This window comes from Rana temporaria, chromosome 1 (assembly GCF_905171775.1).
Source record: "Rana temporaria chromosome 1, aRanTem1.1, whole genome shotgun sequence".
In the NCBI taxonomy this organism is placed as follows: Eukaryota; Metazoa; Chordata; class Amphibia; order Anura; family Ranidae; genus Rana; species Rana temporaria.
The window spans coordinates 461,503,134-461,524,042 of NC_053489.1; the positions used below are offsets into that span (position 1 = coordinate 461,503,134).

The 20,909-nt window shown below is 41.5% G+C and overlaps 1 protein-coding gene across 6 annotated transcripts in view; it reads left to right on the top strand.

Moving 5' to 3' along the window:
• The window catches only part of BMPR1B (bone morphogenetic protein receptor type 1B), a 638,082-nt gene that overhangs the window by 343,082 nt on the left and 274,091 nt on the right, over window positions 1–20,909 (top strand). For all 6 annotated transcript variants that reach the window (XM_040328038.1, XM_040327997.1, XM_040327989.1 and 3 more), the window contains one exon: window positions 16,362–16,432. The gene's annotated coding sequence lies outside the window, so the exon portion shown is untranslated. The remainder of the gene's footprint in view (window positions 1–16,361; window positions 16,433–20,909) is intronic.

The window sequence follows — 20,909 nt, forward strand, 5'->3', positions numbered from 1 at the left end:
ACTACACCTGCAGAATATAATAGATGTCTATACCAAAGTGCAGCTAACCGGCGGGAAAACCACAGGTACACTGCGCCGCAATTGACTGCAGGCCATCAGTGTAAAAGCAGTCTTAGGCCTCTTTCACATGATCGGTCCGACCCAATTGGACCCTCTAATCACCTCTATGGAGCGGCAGATGTAAACAGACTTCTGTCCGTTTACACCTGCCTACCTCCAATTCGATCTGCTAAAAAAAATACTGATTGGATCAGAGGGCCCATAGAGTAGATTGGGCTGTTTCTGCTTTGCATATGCAGACTGGACACAGACCTGTCATCTGCCCACTCTGCTCATTGTGGCCCGCGACTGGTTACTAAGTCGCTTAAGTGGCCCTCGGCCTTCAAAAGGTTGGGCACCTCTGTTCTAGAGTCTCATGCACCATAATGAAATGTCCAGTGTGCATGGGGCATTAAGTGAGCTTGGAAAGGGATAGCGTTAAGCAGGGGATATGATTTTATTCATTCATTTTTTTTATTCTTGTTTTATTAGACCCTTTACAGCTGTGAATCAATGGATTCAAATTCTGCTAGTCTTAGGCCCCCTTTACACATCTGTCACACTAAGCTGTTCCGCTCAGATCCATCTGTCAGTTTTTTTGGGCAGATCTGATTAGAAGCTTAAATGTTAGTCTACAGGAAGGTAGATGTGCATACATTTACATTTGATTACCTCCAATTTGTGGCCTTTTCCAGTTTTTCAAACCTAAACATAATGAATCTGAGGTAAAAGGATATAAACAGATACATATCTGTTTACATCTGCCGGCCCATAGACCTAACATATGTCAGTTAAGCTTTGTTTTCAAGAAGGAGGAAAAAGACTGAACTGACATTGATGTCAGAGAAGTGTAGCGCTCACCCCCGAAGGACCCGCTGGTTATAGATTGGGATGGCGCGTTACCTCTGTGAGCGTCTAGGGGTAGATGATGAGAGCAGCAATGATGGAATGTCCAAACAGCAGGTGTATTTTATTGTGCTTTTATTTTACCCAACACGGTAAACAGTAAAACTTGAGGTAGACAGCGGAGATGTAAGAGGAGGAGAAATAGCAGATTCAGGCCCAACAGTATGAAAGCAGTCCTGCTTTCAACGACACTTTACTTTCGTCGCCACTCCAGCCGGAGTGGGTATAGTGTACCTGGACAGGCCTCTCACACCGATCTGGCAGCCAGGGTATCACTCGGAACCTTGAGGGAAAACAAGTCTCTGCCACAGACCCTTCCCTAAAACGTGGATCATGGAAGAAAATCCTCCTCAGTAGTATTTAGGCCTGAATCTCCCTCAGGTAGTTCTCAATTGGGTTACTGACTGACAGGTTGCTGACATCCAACCTTTCAGTGTCCGGTTACCTTGATCCCCGATGGATTGTCGAGGCCCTATTGGATTGCCTGCCTCTCTTGGCTCTCCTCAGGCTGACTCCCCACCGAACAGCTACCTCGCTTGGGATCTTTCCTCAGAATTTGGGGACCCAGTTGATCACTGGGGCCCCGCCACAGCTTCAAATGTTCCGGGCCAACATGGTCCCGGAACCAGGAACACCGCGTGGCACACGCACCCTGGCCCGGTAGGCCATCTCGCCGGGGAACCGTGATGTGTGGTCACCCTGAAGGTGGGCGCCACACCCGGAACAAGACCCCCGTCTAATGGTGTCTGCTCCAGAAGTACCCACCCCCAGCATGCCCCACAAGGGAAACTCCCTCCCCATTGGCTGCTGGCAAGAGGCACCCTAGCCTGGACTCCACTGGCGCCACCTGTCGCTCCAGGGTGGTATAGCACCCTGGAAACAACAGAATGGACCCACAGTACAGCCCAGCCAAAGCAGAGGCCCAATTTGAACAAATCAACTGGATGAGAGCTAACTAACTCTCTCATCCCCCTTTAAATTTAGAATAGCACCTGTACAGAAATTACACAGGCGCTAAAGAAGTTTCATCTGTTCTGTTCTGCAGGGAATCTGTTCATGGATCCTCTGATAATCAGAACAGACGCTGCCCTCATGAATGGACCCTACTAGGACGGCCCTAGGATTAGAATATGCTGTATGTCATTTATTCATTGTGAGTTCTTCTGTCTTTCAGTTTACTTCACTAAATTGTACTGTATGGTGAAAGCAGTAGTCACAGAACAAGTGCTAGTTCAGGGACAGGCATGTGGGATGCTGTACCTAAACCAAGTTAGTGATGAGCCTTGGTTTTGATAAATGATAACCATTATAATATGTTCTGTCAAAATTAGTTACTGTAATTTTAAGAGGGAAGTTTCAAGAAAAAAGCTTTCCACAGCCCCCTGCACAGCACATGGACCCCCTGCACAGCACCCACACTCCTTTCCCTGCACAGTACATGGACCCCCTGCACAGTATGCAGACTCCTTTCATTATAAAGCCCCTGCACTGACAGGAGACCCCAGTCTCCTGGGACAGCACTGCCAGCATACTTTAAAAAGTTAAGACACAGCCCTTTGTCATATACCGCTCCTCCTGTGTCACTCTCATTGTAAATAAAAGCTTCTATATACCTCAATTAACACCGCTCTCTCGTGGACACAGTAATGTGACTCTCCTCTGCTGTTTTTTTGATGGTCACATGACCGCTCTCCTCCTCCAATAAAAAGCTTCATTCGAGGAGGAGGCGGGGGAGAGGAGAAGAGCGGCCAGAACGAGCGGCGTTACTTGAGGTATTACAGGCTCCCATTTACATTGAAATTGACACAGCAGGAGCGTTTTATGAGAAAGGGCTGGCAGTAATAGTTTCTTAACTGTTTAAAGTATGGCATCGCTGTCCCAGGGCCAGGAGAGGTAGGGCAGCCAGCCCGAAACCCTCCCAATGGGTGGTACCCGGGGCAGACCGCCCGGTCCCCGCCCCCCGTTAATAAAAAAAAATATTGGAGCATAACACGCAGGCACAGTTTAAAAAGTTTTAAAAGTTTAAAAAGTGTGTGTTATACGCCGATAAATACGGTATATTGACTTTGTATATGTATATTTTAAAAAACGCACTTAAGAAAAACTAAAGACAAAACTTTTTTTTTCTTTTTCCCCATTTTGTCTTAAAGCCAAAACAGGAAGTGAAAGGAAATTCCTCCAAAGTGAAGGAAAACCTGGTCTCCACCAAGGTCATCTAAACTAGTGTCCTTATGAGAAAATGTCCCCTCTATTCCTGCTCTGGGGACAACCCAAAATGTGGGATTTTCTTATAACATCAATATTGACGATAACGGTAAACAGCACAAATAGACTGTGGATCTCTCTAAAGTGGCTACAGACACCAATAAAAACCTGGCATATATTCTAATCCCTCTCCACTAAATAAAAATTGCAAAAAAATAAAAAAAAAACTTTTGCATTTAAGTTATGCTTATGTCTTTACTTATTTATTTGTACCATGATTCAGTATGCCTAATATGAGATTCCTGCATGTCACTAAAATACCAAGCCATCTATTTAAGTAGGAATCATTACCGCACCTGTTGGCTGTGTACAACCATCATCTCCTGCAATGAAACGATTACATGCAGGATGAGGCTTATTAAATGTGTTTTCATTGTGGCCAAAATTAGCATGTGATATGCAGAAATAATTTACTGCTCTAAACAGCAACCCAAAGAACTGCTAAGAATCCTAGCTATAGCTGGCAGCTGCTAAGTCATACAGTTTTAATATTATAAGCACATTTTGTCTTTTTCAATGATAAAAAAATATACTGCATGCTCTTTTTTTTATTATTATTATTTATCTCTATGACAGTGTAGTAGCTTTATTAATGCTTTTTTGCAGGTAATTAAAATAGATACCATAAAGCATTGTGTATATGTTTCTGTGTTATATTTCTCTAAAGCTGTGCTCTAAGCTTCCCCTCCCCCACATCACCCCCTCTAAGGCCCCTTTCACACGTGCGGACCGTTTGTCCGCTTTTTCATCCATCCGTTTGCGGATGAAAAAGGGACATACATTGGTCCCTATGTGATTGCGGGTGTCAGCGGATGAACATTCGCTGACACCCATAATTATCCGCCTCCGCAAGGATCCGATTTTGCAGATGGAAGAAAACCCTATTTTTTCTTCCATCTGCAGAGCGGATCGGATGAACACGGACATAGGGGAGAGCGGAGAAAAGGCAGGGTGATCCCTGCACAGTGTGAGCCTACGGAGCATACGGAGGCGGATTATTACTGATCCGCCCCGTGTGAAAGGGGCCTAACAAATCGCTGACTGATAAGGACACAACTTAAATGTGCCTTTTTTTTCTCCTAAATCTGTGGTGATTTGATTATTTTATCTGTTTATAGGAGGCAGGAATCTTTTGGTGTCCATGTCACTGTCTGTGTGCTTGGCTGTCCATCATCAAAGTTTTTCAGGGTCCAGTTTGGATGGAGATATTTTTTCATTTATTTCACATGTTAAAATGGACATTTTTGACCTAAAGATTACTTAAAACCTCCAAAACATAGCATATTTTCTGAAAGCAGGGACCCTTTACAGTAAATTGGCGTCACTTGCAGTTTTTGTCACACAATTATTGTGCTACTGTTGAGGAAATCTATATTTTTAGTAAAAATTATTGAAACTCAAATTGCAAGTTAACACAAACACAATATAATATCCCATTTTTTGGTAAATTATAAAAGATGTGGTTGCGTTCAGTAAATGGGTACCAAATATATTAAGCCTGAAAATTGTGCGTGTCTATAAAACAGTGAAAAACACAAAATTGTTCATAAGTGAATCTTTAAAATCCCATTAATTTATAGTTAACATTGAATGTTTGCCCTAGAATTATTGCTTTCATTCCAGTGTGCACAGCGATACCTAATATACCGGTATATATATATATATATATATATATATATATAACGCAATCATTTTATTGCAGGTGCGGGGGCTGACATTTTCTAAATATATATTTTTAAACTGATTTAATAAAATATTAATTAAATTAATATTATATTGATTTAATTTGACGCCCACACACCGTCAAATGATGTCATATCACAGCGCCCTCTCGGCGCAGCCCCGATCTCGGCAAAGAGCTGATGACGTGGCTCTTTAACCATGTGATCGGCGGTGTCCAATCACAGCTGGTCACATGTAAATGTGCAAATGACATTTGTCGTCTCTCTTCGCCTCACACTGACAGAGTGTGTGGCGAAGAGAGACAATCAGCGGCATCTCCTTGCAGGGGAGACCAGAACAGGTAATCAGGGTCTCTCTTCGCCTCACACTGACAGAGCGTGTGGCGAAGAGAGACAATCAGCGGCAGCTCCTTGCAGGGGAGACCAGAACAGGTAATCAGGGTACTCATCATCAGTGCCCTGATTACAGTAAGGACCCAGCAGTGCCCATCGGTGACACAAATCAGTGCCCATTAGTGATGCCAGTCAGTGCTGGCTTTCAGTGCCCATCAGTGTCTGCTCCTCAGTGCTGCCCATCAATGCCCATCAGTGCTGCCCATCAATGCCCATCAGTGCCCACAAGTGCCATATATCAGTGCCCAGGGAGAAGATAATCATGCACAGCCTGTGCTCACTCAGCTTCAACAGAGTGCACTAGACGCCTGATGTCTCCATAACCACTTGCCTACTGGGCGCTTTCACCCCCTTCCTGCCCAGGCCAATTTTCAGTTTTTAAAATTTGAATGACAATTGCGCAGTCATGCAACACTGTACCCAAATTACATTTTTATATTGTTTTTTACACAAATAGAGCTTTGTTTTGGTGGTATGTAATCACTATATATTGCTGCACTTATGAGAAAAAAATTAAACTGGAGACTGTGGCAAACTTGTTAGAATGGTTTGTAAAGAGCCGTAATGGGAAAAAGTATGTGGTATTCCGTGTCTTCAGAAAGCCACAGCAGCAAAAAAATCTTGTACAGAGTGTTATGCCGCGTACACGCGACCGTTTTTAATGTTATGGAAAAAACTTTTTTCTCAACGTGATTCTTGTCAAGCCTGCCTTGCATACACACGATCGTGGAAAAAAAATGCTTGAGCAAAGCCCGGTGACGTACAACACATACAGCGGCACCATAAAGGGGAAGTTCCATTCGGATGGCGCCACCCTTTGGACTGCTTTTGCTGATTTTGTGTTAGTAAAAGTTTGGTGAGAGACGATTCGTGCTTTTCAGTCTTCGTGCTTTTCAGTCTGTTACAGCGTGACGAATGTGCTATCTCCATTACAAACTAAATTTTTTTCCAAAACGAGTGCTCCCATCTCATAACTTGCCTATGAGCATGTGCGTTTTTTTCCCTGCCGTTAAAGCCTACACACAATCGTTTTCACGACGTGAAAAACAACACAAAAATTTACAGCATGTTCTAAATTTTTAATGCCCATTTTTCACATTGAGAAAAAAATGCTCTGGAGCCTACACACAATCGTTTTTAATGACCAAGTTAAAAAATTTCATTTTTCTTGTCATGAAAAACGGTTGTGTGTACGCGGCATTAGTCAAAATCTATGGCCCATCAGTGCCACCTATCAGTGCTCACCAGTGCCACCTATCCGTACTAGATTTTTTTGCTGCAGTGGCTTTATGAAGACACAAAATGCTGCATACTTTGCTGCATCATGGCTCTTTTCTGCATTATCAACCATTCTGACAAGTTTGCCACAGTCTCCATTCTATTTTTCCCCTGTAAGTGCAGCGCTATATAGTATATAAATTAATCAACAAAAATATATGTATAAAAAATCTAAAAAAGTGATATACTCCCAAAATAAAAATATATAGAAAGAAGTCCTTCATAAAAAGTGAATGTCCAACATGTGCTTAGAATGTTGTCCAGTGATTCAGATACAGCTCAATTATACACTCACCAGAGGTGTGCAAATATATAGCTTTAAATTGAGAGATCAGCTGGAAACATGCCTTAATCGAAAAGCTCACCAAGGGGAGCCCACAAAGTGCTAATATAGTGTATTATTTATTTAAAATATAATAAAATCAAATACATCAATATAGCATACACAGTAAAATCAAGGTAGACTGGCCAGACTTACAGCAAAAGATACCGCTCCGAAAACAAGGACACTTGTCCTACACGCTAACGCCATCACCGCCATGTTTATCCCTGTCCTTTTCTTCCTATGAATGTTTTTTCATCTGTTACCGAAGGTTTAATGTCTAGAATCATGTTGATCCTCCTATTTGCAAGAGTCAAAAAGCCCATCTTTAATACACCAAGGAATTCAAATGTATCTGATTCTGTCGGGGAATCTTCAGTGGACTCACTGTTGGACACTGCATCTTTTCCATCCCTGAAAGAGGAAGTAACCCTATAAACAGTCAGCGCTTGTGTCACTGTAACAAATGCAAACTGTTTCTTAATCATGACTGTTCCTTCCCCATTACATTTAGAAAATATCACCAATACTTCACCTGCCACAGCATCTAGCTTTGACTCTCATTAACATAAACATACTGCAAAGGTGTTTGCTCTTCTTTCCCTATACGACAAACTTATTTACAAAGCTTGGGAAACAATCGATTCCTTGTCCCTAAACGGTTCTAGACACTCAGACAGATCAATTTTCTCAAAAAATGGTCTACACCTTCCAAGGTTGACTCTCTAGTGTCTTGCCTTAACAAGACTCTGACCATTTCTATTAAAAACACTTGATCCTCTAAGGATTCTACTGACAAAAAGTTGGAAGCACATTTTTGGTCCATTTTTGGTCCATCTACTGTACTTAGTGTGATGAGCATTTTAATCTTGACTGACTTGTTCTAAATCTCTCAGCAGGGATCAGGTGGTTGCTGATGTTGAACCTCACTTTATTGATTGTGTTGACCAAATGACGATTGAGTGAAATGTTAGGTGCAATGTTGTATTAGATAGCAGATGTGTCCTATCCAGCCATCCCTTTCAGACTGGCTGAGCGAAATGACTAAAAATGTTGGTCGGCAGAGCAACAGTGTAGGAAGGGCTTGTTATGCCTATTCTTCATAGGAAACCACCTTTTGCCTCTTCACTGGATGAAACCAGTATGAGTACTCGCCCAGTTTTGTAAAATTAGGGATCAGTGGCACAGGTCAACACATTCTCATCCTGCATCAGCAACCTTTCCTTTCGTTCTTCCATGTCAGGTCAGCCAGTTCCCAGACTCACAAGCCTTCTTCCATTTCCTCGACTTCTGGGACTTCAAAGTCTGCCCCCATGCCGCCTCAGCAATGTTGGATGGAACTTCTTTTAGCCATGCAGGTATTATTGAACCAGAGATTTATTGTTCCTGTTCCTCCAAATGAAAAGCTTCATAGTTTTCACTTAAACCTGTTTATAGTTCTGAAACAACATATTTGTACCCCCTTGAAAGCTTTGGTCTGAATTTATTCAGACATTTAATACCTTCCTTCATCTCGGAGACTTTTTTGCATCCATTGACATAAAGGATGCATACTTACACATTTCTATCTTTCCAGTTTACATCAATATTTTTACTTTTACATTGGAGACAACTACTATAAGGAGCCATTGCCATCAATCTTTCCACAGCACAGAGAGTGTTGACAAAGGTACTCACACCAGCTTTGGGACTTCATCTCAGAGGTATTCCAGTCATTGGATATCTGGATGATTTGTTGCTTCATGAACAGACCTTTCTGACCTTAGACTCCAGTGTCATTCACACTGCAGACCTTGAACAACTTTGAATAGAATATGAAAATCAAGAATTCTTCTTTTATTCTGTCACATTTGGCATTCTTTGGCCTTCTCCTGGATATTTTTAATGCAAAGGTCTTTCTGCCCCAGGAGAAGTTCCAAAGTCAAGTCAAGTTTGTCAGCTTTGTTCTTCCCTGTGCAACTGCATGCATGTGCTAGGACTGATGATGTCCACCTTCAAAACAGTTCTATTTGCTCAGTTCCGCTCCAGAACTTTGCAACAGAACATCCTCATTGCATGGGACAAGTCCAGTCTTATTTAGACAAGATGATTCAGTTACATCTCTGAACCATTTCATCTTTGTTTTAATCATTATCGGGTTAATTTCCCTTATTTTGAAAAATTACCCTAATGGATGCCAGTCTTCTGGGTTGAGGTTAGACATGTGCACACTGAAATATTTTGTTTCGGAATTTCGGTTTCGTCCGAAAAATACATTTATTTAGTTACTCCCCAAATTTTTTTTTATTTATATTTTTTTCGTTAACAAATGCATTCATCCAAAAATCTGAATTAAGGTCAAATCTGTCAATTGAAGGCTTATGGTGTCTGTCGAATGTTCTAAGAAGATTCAACGAATCAGCTAAACTGTACGACGCCACAATCGTACATTTCCGGTCGAATGCTCGGCCCACAAGCTACAGTAGAATTCTAATGTTGTATGACTAGTAATAATTATAATTATTAATTATTATTCCTAGTCAACCAACATTAGAATTCTTCTATAGCATATAGGCAGGGCATTTGACCATAAATGTCCGCTCGCAGCGATCTTATGTTTTTAGCTGCTTCGTCAAATTTTCATGTCTCTATAATGTTGAATCTTTTCTCTCTATGTCAAATAATCTTGTACTAGAGATAGGTTAGGCACAATCGACCGTAGATTCAATAGATACAGATCGCTATTGTCACAGTCATGTCGAATCTTCTATCTATATCGAACTGTTGTTGCAACAAAACAAAAATAAAGCATTTTTTTATGTTGGATCTTTCGGATTTTGGATTCTGCGCATCCGTTATCGTTTGTTAAAACTAACCTGAAAATCCCCAAAATTCGGACGAAAATGCATTCGGACAAAAACGAATGCACATGTCTAGTTGAGGTGTAGTTCTCAAAAATCTGTAGTCGGTTTCCGAAGGCATCAAAACTTCCAGTCAGCATTGTGAAGCTGTGAGTGATTTGTCTGGTCCAGGAGTCTGCACTATTGGTTCTTTTTAAAGCGAAGCATAACTAAACTCTGTCAATCAACATTAACTATTTTTAATCCTTATGCTGCTAGCATTAATAAATAGTATTTACTTGATTTAAACTGTTTTGTTTACATCTCTTCAGTTACTTTCCAGGCCTAGGCAACATCATTTCATATACCTCAGAAATCTTGGGGGGGAAGTGGAGGAGGGGTTATCTCGTCTAAAGACACCCTTCTGCTTGCAGGACTGGCCTAATTGCATATGGATGCCAACAAGTAAATGCTATATGAATCATTTATTGTTTGGATCAAATCACCTTCTCTTTCTCAAGATGGCCACAGCCAGAAATGCTAGAAGGTGTTTTTCTCAGCAAAATAAAGCATGGAGATATAGATGGACAAGTGAGATTGATTTGAAAATTAAAAATGCATCAAATAGTGTTTTTGGCTTGCGGTGCTTGGATCCAGTTTAGCTCTGCTTTAAGACAAAGTGAAAGTGAGATACTGCGCTGTCACTCTAAATGGTACACAGCAGCCAGCACAGCAAAAGACAATTGCCAACAATTAATAACAGGTAAAAGTGCAAAAATTGTATTTATTAAAATGAAGATTAGGAACATTCACATTTGTGTAGGTATAAAAGCGCTTGAAGAAGTAACTGTGGGATAACACAATGACATTTGCAGGGCTCATCCCGATGCCTTTCGTCTAAAGAGACATCATTTGGGGTTGGATGATTTTGACCCTAATCTTTATTTTAATAAATACTCTTTTTATCAACGATATCAGACTATGTGGAACCTTTTTTCATTTTTTGGTTACATCGGGTGAACATATGGGTATGATCCGGCCCACCCCCCTGTGAGAATCTCTGGAGAGGATTGTCAGGAAAAGGTCATTCAAAAGTGTTGGGGACTTTCACAAGGAGTGGACTGAGGCTGGAGTCAGTGCGTCAAGAGCCACCACACACAGACGGATCTTGGACATGAGCTTCAAATGTCATATTCCTCTTATCAAGCCACTCCTGAACAACAAACAACGTCAGAAGCACCTTAACTGGGCTAAAGAAAAACAGACCTGGACTGTTGCTCAGTGGTCCAAAGTCCTCTTTTCTGATGAGAGCAAATTTTGCATCTCATTTGTTAACCAAGGACCTAGAGTATGGAGGAAGAATGGAGAGGCACACGCTGCAAGATGCTTGAAGTCAAGTGTGAAGTTTCCATAGTCTGTGTTGATTTGGGGAGCCATGTCATTTGCTGGGTGTTAGTCCACTGTTCCTCATTAAGTCCAGGGTCAACGCAGCCATCTACCAGGAGATTTTGGAGCACTTCATGCTTCCTTCTGCAGACAAGCTCTATAGGGATGCTGACTTAATTTTCCAGCAGGACTTGGCACCTGCCCACACTCTCAAAAGCACCAAAAACTGGTTCAATGACCGTGGGATTACTGTGCTTGATTGGCCAGCAAACTCGCCTGATCTGAACCCCATAGAGAATCTATGGGGCATTGCCAAGAGAAAGAGGAGAGACATGAGACCGAACAATGCAGAAGAGCTGAAGGCTGCTATTGATGCATCCTGGTCTTCCATAACATCTCAGCAGTGCCACAGGCTGATAGCTTCCATGCCACATCACAATTTGAGGCAGTAATTGCTGCAAAAGTGGCCCAAACCAAGTACTGAGTACATATGCATGCTTACAGTACCTGCGCCAGAGATTGTGTTTCCAGCGCGATCCCGTCGCTGGTGCTTGGCACTGCAGGCTGTACATCTCGCGCTCGCTGAAGTGGGAAAACACATTATCCTCTTGCAGCGGGTGCGAGAAAGAAGCGACAGTATCCCCTCTCTTTGAAGAGGACATTGTCGCTCAATGTAAGCAATGCCTTGTCACACATGGATAGAGGGGAAAACACCTTTTTCCTTTTCCGATGAGCGAGCCAGCTTGGTGCTGGCTCCCGCGATGGGCCTCGCGGGTTTCATTCTCGCCGATAACAGATAACAGTAATATTCAAATTTTCTGAGATTGTGGAATTGGGGTTTTCCTGAGCTGTAAGGCCTCGTACACTCACGACCGGACATGTCCGCTGAAACTGGTCCGCCGACCAGTGTCAGCGGACAGATCCGATCGTGTGTACAGGCTAGCGGACAGATTTCCATCGGACAAATGTTTCTTAGCATGCTAAGAAACATGTTCGCTGGGAAGCTGTCCGGCGGACATGTCCGCTGGTTAGTACATCTAACCAGCGGACAGAAATCCCACGCATGCGTGGAAGCATTGAACTCGCGCAATAGAGAACATTGGTGTCATCTACGTCACCGCGTTCTCTGTCCGCGCGGATTTCGATTTGATGGTGTGTACAGCCATGAGACCGAAATCTCCCAGCGGACACGTCCGATGAAAACGGTCCGGCGGACCGTTTTCATCAGACTGTCCGCTCGTCTGTACGGGGCCTAAGCCATAATCATCACAATTATGACAAATCACGGCTTGAACTATCTTGCTTTGCATGTAATGAGTCTATCTCATATATTAGTTTCACCTTTTAAGTTGCATTAGTGAAATAAATGAACTTTTGCACAATATTCAAATTTTTCGAGTTTCACCTGTATATCCAAAAGACTGGCAGTAACCCTTCTTGCTGAGCCAACTGAGATTCTGGACAGCTTCCTGCCTGATTACTTAGGCAGCCTTGTTTTATGTCTTGTTTCTCATGAACCTTGAACTCGTTGCTTCTCCCATAAACTTCATAATTTAAGCCATGTCTCTGTACTTCCTGCTTGCCAGATTATTGTGTTCTTTCCATCCAATATCTTGCTCTTGTCAGTCCGGCTGTCATCTGTATCTTCGCTACCATTCGTTAACGACCTTTGGCTTGTTCCTTGACTATGCTTCTTCTTGATCTCAGCCTGCAACTACTGGTTACCTACATTTAACTTGTTTACTGACTATGCATCTGCTTCATTCTTACCTGCTATATCTGTTACTGGACCCTGGGTTGCTGGTGAACCCGGGTGAGTAACTTATCAAGCTGGTCAGTGGGGGCCTCTCTACTGCTATAGCTACTGGTCTCCAAGCCTGACCCCTGACTGTGACACAGGTAGGGAGGTGAGGAGCAGATACGTTTTGTTAGCACAGGCTGGCAACCCTCCTAGAACAGGAGAGGGCTATGATGTGAAAGGAGGGAGGGGACTGTACTAGGGAATTTACTCATGTTGAAGTAGTCAACTTTTCTAGTAAGTTCATAGGGCACATAAAAAACATTTATAGAAAGGAAAACCACTGTCCAGTAAGCCTTTAGAATTGTAAACATTTCTGTGCTTTTACCTGAAGTAAAGCCCTTAAAATTTCAATAAAATATTGATAATTTGCTGAACACTGCATTTTTTGCTAATTATATGATCTACATGTATTGTTTGGGTCAAATAGTGAATAGCATAGTATTTTTTCCTTTACTAAGCACATTTTTCGTGACGTCAGTTGTGATTAATGCTTCTTGTGTACAGAATGAGTTAGGCACATTGTACATATTAAAATCTAGTTGTGCAACCTGCTTTGCAATCTACTAACTTCTTTGAGCCTATTTGTATACAAATACAATATATTGGTTAGGTTGGTCCTTAGATTATAGTTATCATAAATGTAATGAAGATTATACAGACATTTTACATTTAGATTGCAATGTGTATGTCTATCTGAGCAATACTGTAGCTATAATTTTCCTTTTGCAAACTGGAAGTCATTGTAAAGGTTAAAGGTTTTTACGTAAATGCCCCCTTACCAAGAACAAAGTGATAATAAAGTCTTGTTTTTTTTTGTTTAAAAATAACAAACATGTTATACTTACCTGCTCTGTGCAGTGGTTTTGCACAGAGCAGCCTGGATCCTCCTCTTCTCGGGTCCCTCGCTGGTGCTCCTGGCCCCTTCCTCCTGCCCCCACAGTAAGCAGCTTGCTATGGAGGCACCCAAGCCGAGCCACTGCTCTTTGTGTCCATTCAGACATGGAGCCATGGCTTGGTCCCACCCCCTCTCTTTCCTCATTGGCTCACTGACTTTGATTGACAACAGTGAGTGCCACAGGAAGGAGAGTACCGGACAGTTGAGGCTCTTGTGCAACATCGCTGTATTGAGATGGGGCTCAGGTAAGTATTAGGGGGGCTGCTACACACAGACGGTTTTTTATCTTAAAGGGGTTGTAAAGGTGCATTTTTTATTTTATAAATAGATTCCTTTAAGCTAGTGCATTGTTGGTTCACTTGACTTTTCCTTCGATTTCCCTTCTAAATGTTGTTTTTCTTTGTTTTCTTTGCCTGAATTTCTCACTTCATGTTTCTCCTCAGTGAGGTGTTCAGTAAGCTGTTCTAAATGACTTTCCACCGCTCGGATGATGGGGGCAAGCTTACTGAAGAGAAACAGGAAGTGAGAAATTCAAACAAAGAAAAAAAAACATTTAGAAGGGAAATCAAAGGAAAAGGTAAGTCAACCAACAATGCAGTAGCTATAAGGAACCTATTTAGAAAAAAAAAAGATGAACTTCTGCCTTTAGAACCACTTTAATCCTCTAGACCCCCCTAAATACCTACCTAAAGCCCAATTTTGGTGCAGTGTTGTGCTCAAGAGCAGCATTACTGTTCTCTCTCTCCTCACTGGCTCAGGCCATTGGCTCCTACTGCTGTCAATCAAATATTGTAAGGAGGGAGCAGGGGATGGGGCCTGAGCAACGTGATTTGTGTGTCTATAGACACACAGAGTCTGGCTAAAGAGTGAGCCCACACGTCTGTCCCTATAGCAATTGCTTGCTTTGGGGGCAGACACTGAAAAGAAGGAGTGGACATTGCCAGCAGAGAAACCCAAAAGAGGAGGTTTGGGGCTGCTCTGTGCAAAGCCATTGCACAGAGCAGGTGAGTGTAACATATATAATATTTTAATTTAAAAATCATAACTGTTATTAATGGTTTAAAGCAGGGGTGCCCAACCTTTTGAAGAGCGAGGGCCACTTAAGCAACTTGGTAACCAGTCACGGGCCACAATGATCGGAGCAGGCGAATGACAGGTCACGGCTATTCTATAGACCCTCCGATCTGATCCGCCCCGATGGAAGGGGACAAATTCCCTTCTTTTTTTTTTAGAGGATCGGTAGGCGGGCTTAAAGGGACACAAGTCTGTTTACATCTGCCGCTCTGTAGAGGTGATTTTAGGGTCCGATTGGGTAGGGCCGATCGTGTGAAAAGGGCCCAAGACTGCTTTCACACTGATGTGCTGCAGTTTACCCTCACCGCGGGTGCAGCGTAGTGCACCTATGTCTATCCTGAAGGTTAGCTGAACTTTGCAATAGACTCCGCCTGTGGCAAAAGCCGGCGCTGTACAGGAAGCATCGGCTTATGGGGCTCTACTCCGCAGCCTTTTTCTTCCTCTACCACCAGCTTCATTTACAACACTGATGTTGTGGTATGACGGTTCGGCAACCTGCGATCTGGACTTGCCAACCCGCCATTGCAGAGCAGGAAGTCGCGGGCCACATCAGAGGGCGTGTCACATGTGGCCCCCGGGCCACTGGTTGGCCACCCCTTGTTTAACGTAACATCCATGATAATTTAAAAAAAAATCCAATTCCTAAATACCTATATATGGATTTGAAAATATATACTATGATTAAGCAGGATTTAATCATTCTAAATATCAGAATAAATGAATACATTCTTTGTGCTGCACAAAAATAGTAGAAATTGTTTTGTATGAAGTGGTTTGGCAGAATGAAAAGCAGTGCCTCATGCCACCTGTTCAAGTAAAGTAGCAAGTGCCAGTCATCTTGTACTGGCATTATATACAATTTATAGAGCATGTGTTGGAAAATACCAGACTAGACTTCTATTTTATTTTAAACTAAAATCTGGAACATTACCTCTAGTGGGCAAGTTGCCCAGCTCCCCTAAGCCCTCCCAGTTCACTGCATGGGTACCAAAAGACAGCAATGGAATCAAATACTATTCATTCGCCTGAGACTTTAGGTTTTAGGCAGCGTGGGAGGCAAAGCAGTATACCATGTTCTGACATCTGCTGTTCTGTGCTAGTGATATTTGCACTAAAGGTTGATTCAGTTATTTCCCTTTAAAAGGTGAGCATGCATGTTTCATTCCTTCTCCTGATTTGGGCCCCTGGAAAGGCATACAGCATCTGTATAGCTGGCAGTGAAATGGTATTTCCAGGCAGGCACTCTGTTGGAGGATAGTGAGCCAATCCACTGCTTTGTCTGAGCAGCTGAGAACTTCATCTGAGTATTACCATGGTGTACGGTAACACAGACCTGTTCCATGAGCAAGTAAAGTACTGAGCAAGTGTTAGGGTCAATATTTATAGACCGCTACACTGCAGCTTAGGAGACTCACAGAAATCAGCAAGTGGCTGGCTAGAGATCTTCAGCAAGAAGCTCCGATGGTTCTGATTTTCCCTTTTTATTTATTGTAATCTTCAGGTTTTGGCTTTCCCTGTTGAATTCAAGACGGTCCTGCTGCAAGCAATGAGAAGAGGAGCGTGAATTATATTGTAAGTGACCTCTTGTCTTAATTGTGCCTAGTCAGTGCAGCAGGTGTCCTGCTAAAATGTCAGTGTTACAATACAGATATTGTGCCTTGCCATTATAACAAGTTTACTATATACTTTTTATAAATTTTCCATAACCAAATTGCCTAAAAAGCACATAAAAATACATGTATATGTAAAAACAAAAATATATGTGTATATATATATATATATATATATATATATATATATATATATATATGTATATATAATTAATTTACAATAAATGTCAAAACATTTGATTTACATTTAATAGTTGCCATTTATTACCATTTGATTTACTTTGATCTAAATACATGTAATAGTTACCATTTATGGTTTTGTTATTTAAAATTCTGTGTAGCCATTTAGAGAAATACATTGATCTTTTAACTTATTCATTAGTGGCTACCTGGTGGACACTACCTTATCAAACATGTAAAACGCTAAGTTTGATAAATAGAAGTGTATTACGTGTGTTGCCAGTGATAATGATAGCATTTTACTTATTACATGAAAACACAGATGACTGTCAGCATGGGATGCTCTAGGCTTCCTGTGATGGCCTGAAGTATATGGTTTAAAGTAATACGATCATTTTTTACATACCATACATTTACCTTTAAAATTGACAGTGGTAATATTTTAGTGTTATGTTTGCCTTCATTTTCTTGTACTGGAGTACCGAGATAATTAATGCATGTTGACAAAAGCTTTAGTTTGTTAATTCTTATGCATTGTGTTTAGAAAGTATATTTGACTGTTTTTATATGCTACTGAGTTTTGCAGCCTGAGAATTTTTTTATCTGGTGCTGCTTACTTGCTTATTCAATAAAACAGCAAAAAAGGGAGGTATATAAAGTTCTCTAAGTTGTAGTAACAAATCAGCTGTGTATTCACAGAAATCACATTAGTAAAAAATGTGTATTGCTGTAGTTTTCTGCCCTTGTCACATCTCGTGTTTGGGCTGCCCTAGATTGAATCTGTCATTAGGGACATGACAGATGTCATTACTAGCCTTTCAATAGAAATAATAGTTTCCTCACTGTGTCTTGCTTATATACGTCAATTCCCTTACCTGGAAGATGCATGCTATTAACAAGTGACATAGTTATACTGAATATCTCCACACTTATTTTATGTTATTCATTCAGAAAGCATTGAGTACAAAGCTTCAGGATGACAGCCAGGCAACTGAAATTCATAGAAGAAGGCCAAAAATAGCAGCCCCAAACATCTACCATGACAGAGTCCCTTTAATAAGATATACCTATTAATTTAAATTCACACTATCTAGGACACAAGTCAGCAGTACAAAAGTGTGCTGTTATTTTGAACCAAAAAGTACCTGTTCTTTGACATGATTAAAAAATGGCTGCACCCAAGCTGCCTGATGTGACTTAAAGTAATTGTAAAGTCTAATTTTCTTTATTCTATAAAAAAAAGTAATACTTACCTGCTCTTTTGCAATGGATTTGCACAGGGCAGCCAGGATCCTCCTCTTCTCAGGTGCCTCTTTGGTGCTTCTGACCCCTCCCTCCTGTTGAGTGCTCCCACAGCAAGTAGCCTGCTATGTGTTGTAATATATCACTATATCACTACACTATGGGGGCACCCAAGCCAAGCTGCAGCTCTGTATGTTTATTCAGAGAGGAAACTTCAGTTCGTCCCCACATCCTCTCTCCTGATTGGCTAACTGATTTTGATTGACAGCAGCCGGAGCCAGTGGTGCCACTGCTGTGTCTCAGCCAATCAGCAGGGAGAGTCCAGGACACTCGTGGACATTGCTGGACATGGAGCTCAGGTAAGTATTAGGGGGGCTGAGGGGACTGCTGCACACAGAAGGCTTTTTATCTTAATGCATAGAATGCATTAAGATAAAAAACCTTCTGACTTTACAACCACTTTAAGGACTAGCTTACCTAAGTCATTTGGCAGCATGAGCATTGTGGGTCTTTTACATCATTAGAGACTGAGGGGCAGATCCACAGAGATCTGCACCGGCGCAGCGTATGGGAGATACGCTACGCCGCTGTAACTTACTTTTTTAAACTTCGAATCCTCAAAGAATTTGCGCCATAAGTTACGGCGTCATAGTCTATCTCTCGCGGCGTAAGGGCGCCTAATTCAAATCGGCGAGTAGGGGGCGTGTTTAATTTAAATGAAGCGCGTTCCCGCGCCGAATGAACTGCGCATGCGCCGTCCCTAAATTTCCCGCGGTGCATTGCGCTAAATGACGTCGCAAGGACGTCATATTTTTTAACATAGACGTGAATTACGTCCATCCCGATTCACGGACGACTTACGCAAAAAAAAATCTAAATAAACGCGGGAATGACGGCCATACTTAACATGGCAAGTCTAAATATACGCCGCAAAACACCAGCTTTAACTATACGCCGGAAAAAGCCGACTAGAGACGACGTAAGAGAATGCGGCGGCCGCGCGTACGTTCGTGGATCGTCGGAAATAGTTAATTTGCATACTCGACGCAGAAAACGACGAGAACTCCACCCAGCGGACGCCGAAGTATTGCATCTAAGATCCGAAGGCGTACAAAGTCATCTAACCCAGATGCCGTTGTATCTTGGTTTGAGGATTCAAACCAAAGATACGACGCGGGAAATTTGAAAGTAGGCCGGCGTATCAGTAGATACGCCGGCGTACTCGCTCTGTGGATCTGCCCCTGAATGTATAGTATGTATGGTTTTTCTCCCTATAGAGAAACAACATTAACTATTTAAATTAATTGAGTTAAAGTGATACTAAAGCTTCAAATATTTAAAAAACATAATTAAATTAATTGAGTTAAAGTGATACTAAAGCTTCAAATATTTAAAAAACATAATAACAAACATGTCATACTTACCTTCACTGTGCAGCTCGTTTTGCACAGAGTGGCCCCGATCATCGTCCTTCTGGGGTCCCATAGGATGCATTAAGGTGAAAAAACATGAACCTTTACAACCCCTTTAAGCTGATCTTTTCCACCTATATAGCTAAAAAGTTCACTGAAGCTTCTACTTTTAATATATTATGATAGCATGCAATGTATTAAGGATCATTGTCACACTCTAGTACTGTAATGTGCATTGTGCACTTTAAAAGCATACTGTATGTCATCTGCTATAAATATTATTCACAAACTTCAGGGCTGCCTGAATTTTACCAATTAAGTCTATAACAAATGATTTATTGTAGCCTGAAGCTTAAAGCCATGGCTGAAATTTATATCCATATGACAGCTTTTGACTAATGCCTTAAGTGTCCTCATATAGCAGCCCTGGGGTGAGAAGAGCTTGGAATGAGAACACCTGGGCCATCTTCTCATGCTTTATGTCTTTTTATTATGATGTCCAAAAGTATCAGCAGGCATAGAAAATGTACTGAACAAATGCTCTTTCTAAGGTGTTTTTCTTTCCATTGCACAAAATAAAATTTGAACAGATTCCAATGAACATTAATGTTTCAGACATCATTAGCCCCTGTGTTTGTGTACTCCCACCCATGCTGTAATATAAGCTTAAGGTTAGCTGTAACACAAGAGATCCATACATTGGAACATGACCTGTATATGTGTCATACCTTAACTCAGGAACACGTATGCCTTGCAAAAACAGCGCATTTCAGAAACGCATTACCTGGGCCAGAGTGAGTATCATGTCTTGTAACTCACAGACAAAGTGAACTTTGGCAACATTTTCCTGTTCAGAGATTTTTGTCTGTGGTTGCTCCGTGATGATGTATGCTATGTTGTTGAGTTTTTGGTATAATTTGAAATGACTGGGGATCGTTATGGAAACCACGTATGCATACAAAAATTGTTTATACCGATACACGCAATCCTTCTTTTTTTAAAAGAACAGCATTGCTAACATTCAATATTAGCTATGACTAAAATTATTTTCAATATGAAGCAGAGCTTGAGAACACAGGGGCATGCGCCTTAAACTAGCATGAGGAAAGTGAAGTATTGTTTCACTGAAAGAGTAGTTGATGCTTGTACAGGTCCTTCTCAAAAAATTAGCATATTGTGATAAAGTTCATTATTTTCTGTAATGTACTGATAAACATTAGACTTTCATATATTTTAGATTCATTACACACAACTGAAGTAGTTCAAGCCTTTTATTGTTTTAATATTGATGATTTTGGCATACAGCTCATGAAAATCCAAAATTCCTATCTCAAAAAATTAGCATATTTCATCCGACCAATAAAAGAAAAGTGTTTTTAATAAAAAAAAAGTCAACCTTCAAATAATTATGTTCAGTTATGCACTCAATACTTGGTCGGGAATCCTTTTGCAGAAATGACTGCTTCAATGCGGCATGGCATGGAGGCAATCAGCCTGTGGCACTGCTGAGGTGTTATGGAGGCCCAGGATGCTTCGTTAGCGGCCTTAAGCTCATCCAGAGTGTTGGGTCTTGCATCTCTCAACTTTCTCTTCCCAATATCCCAC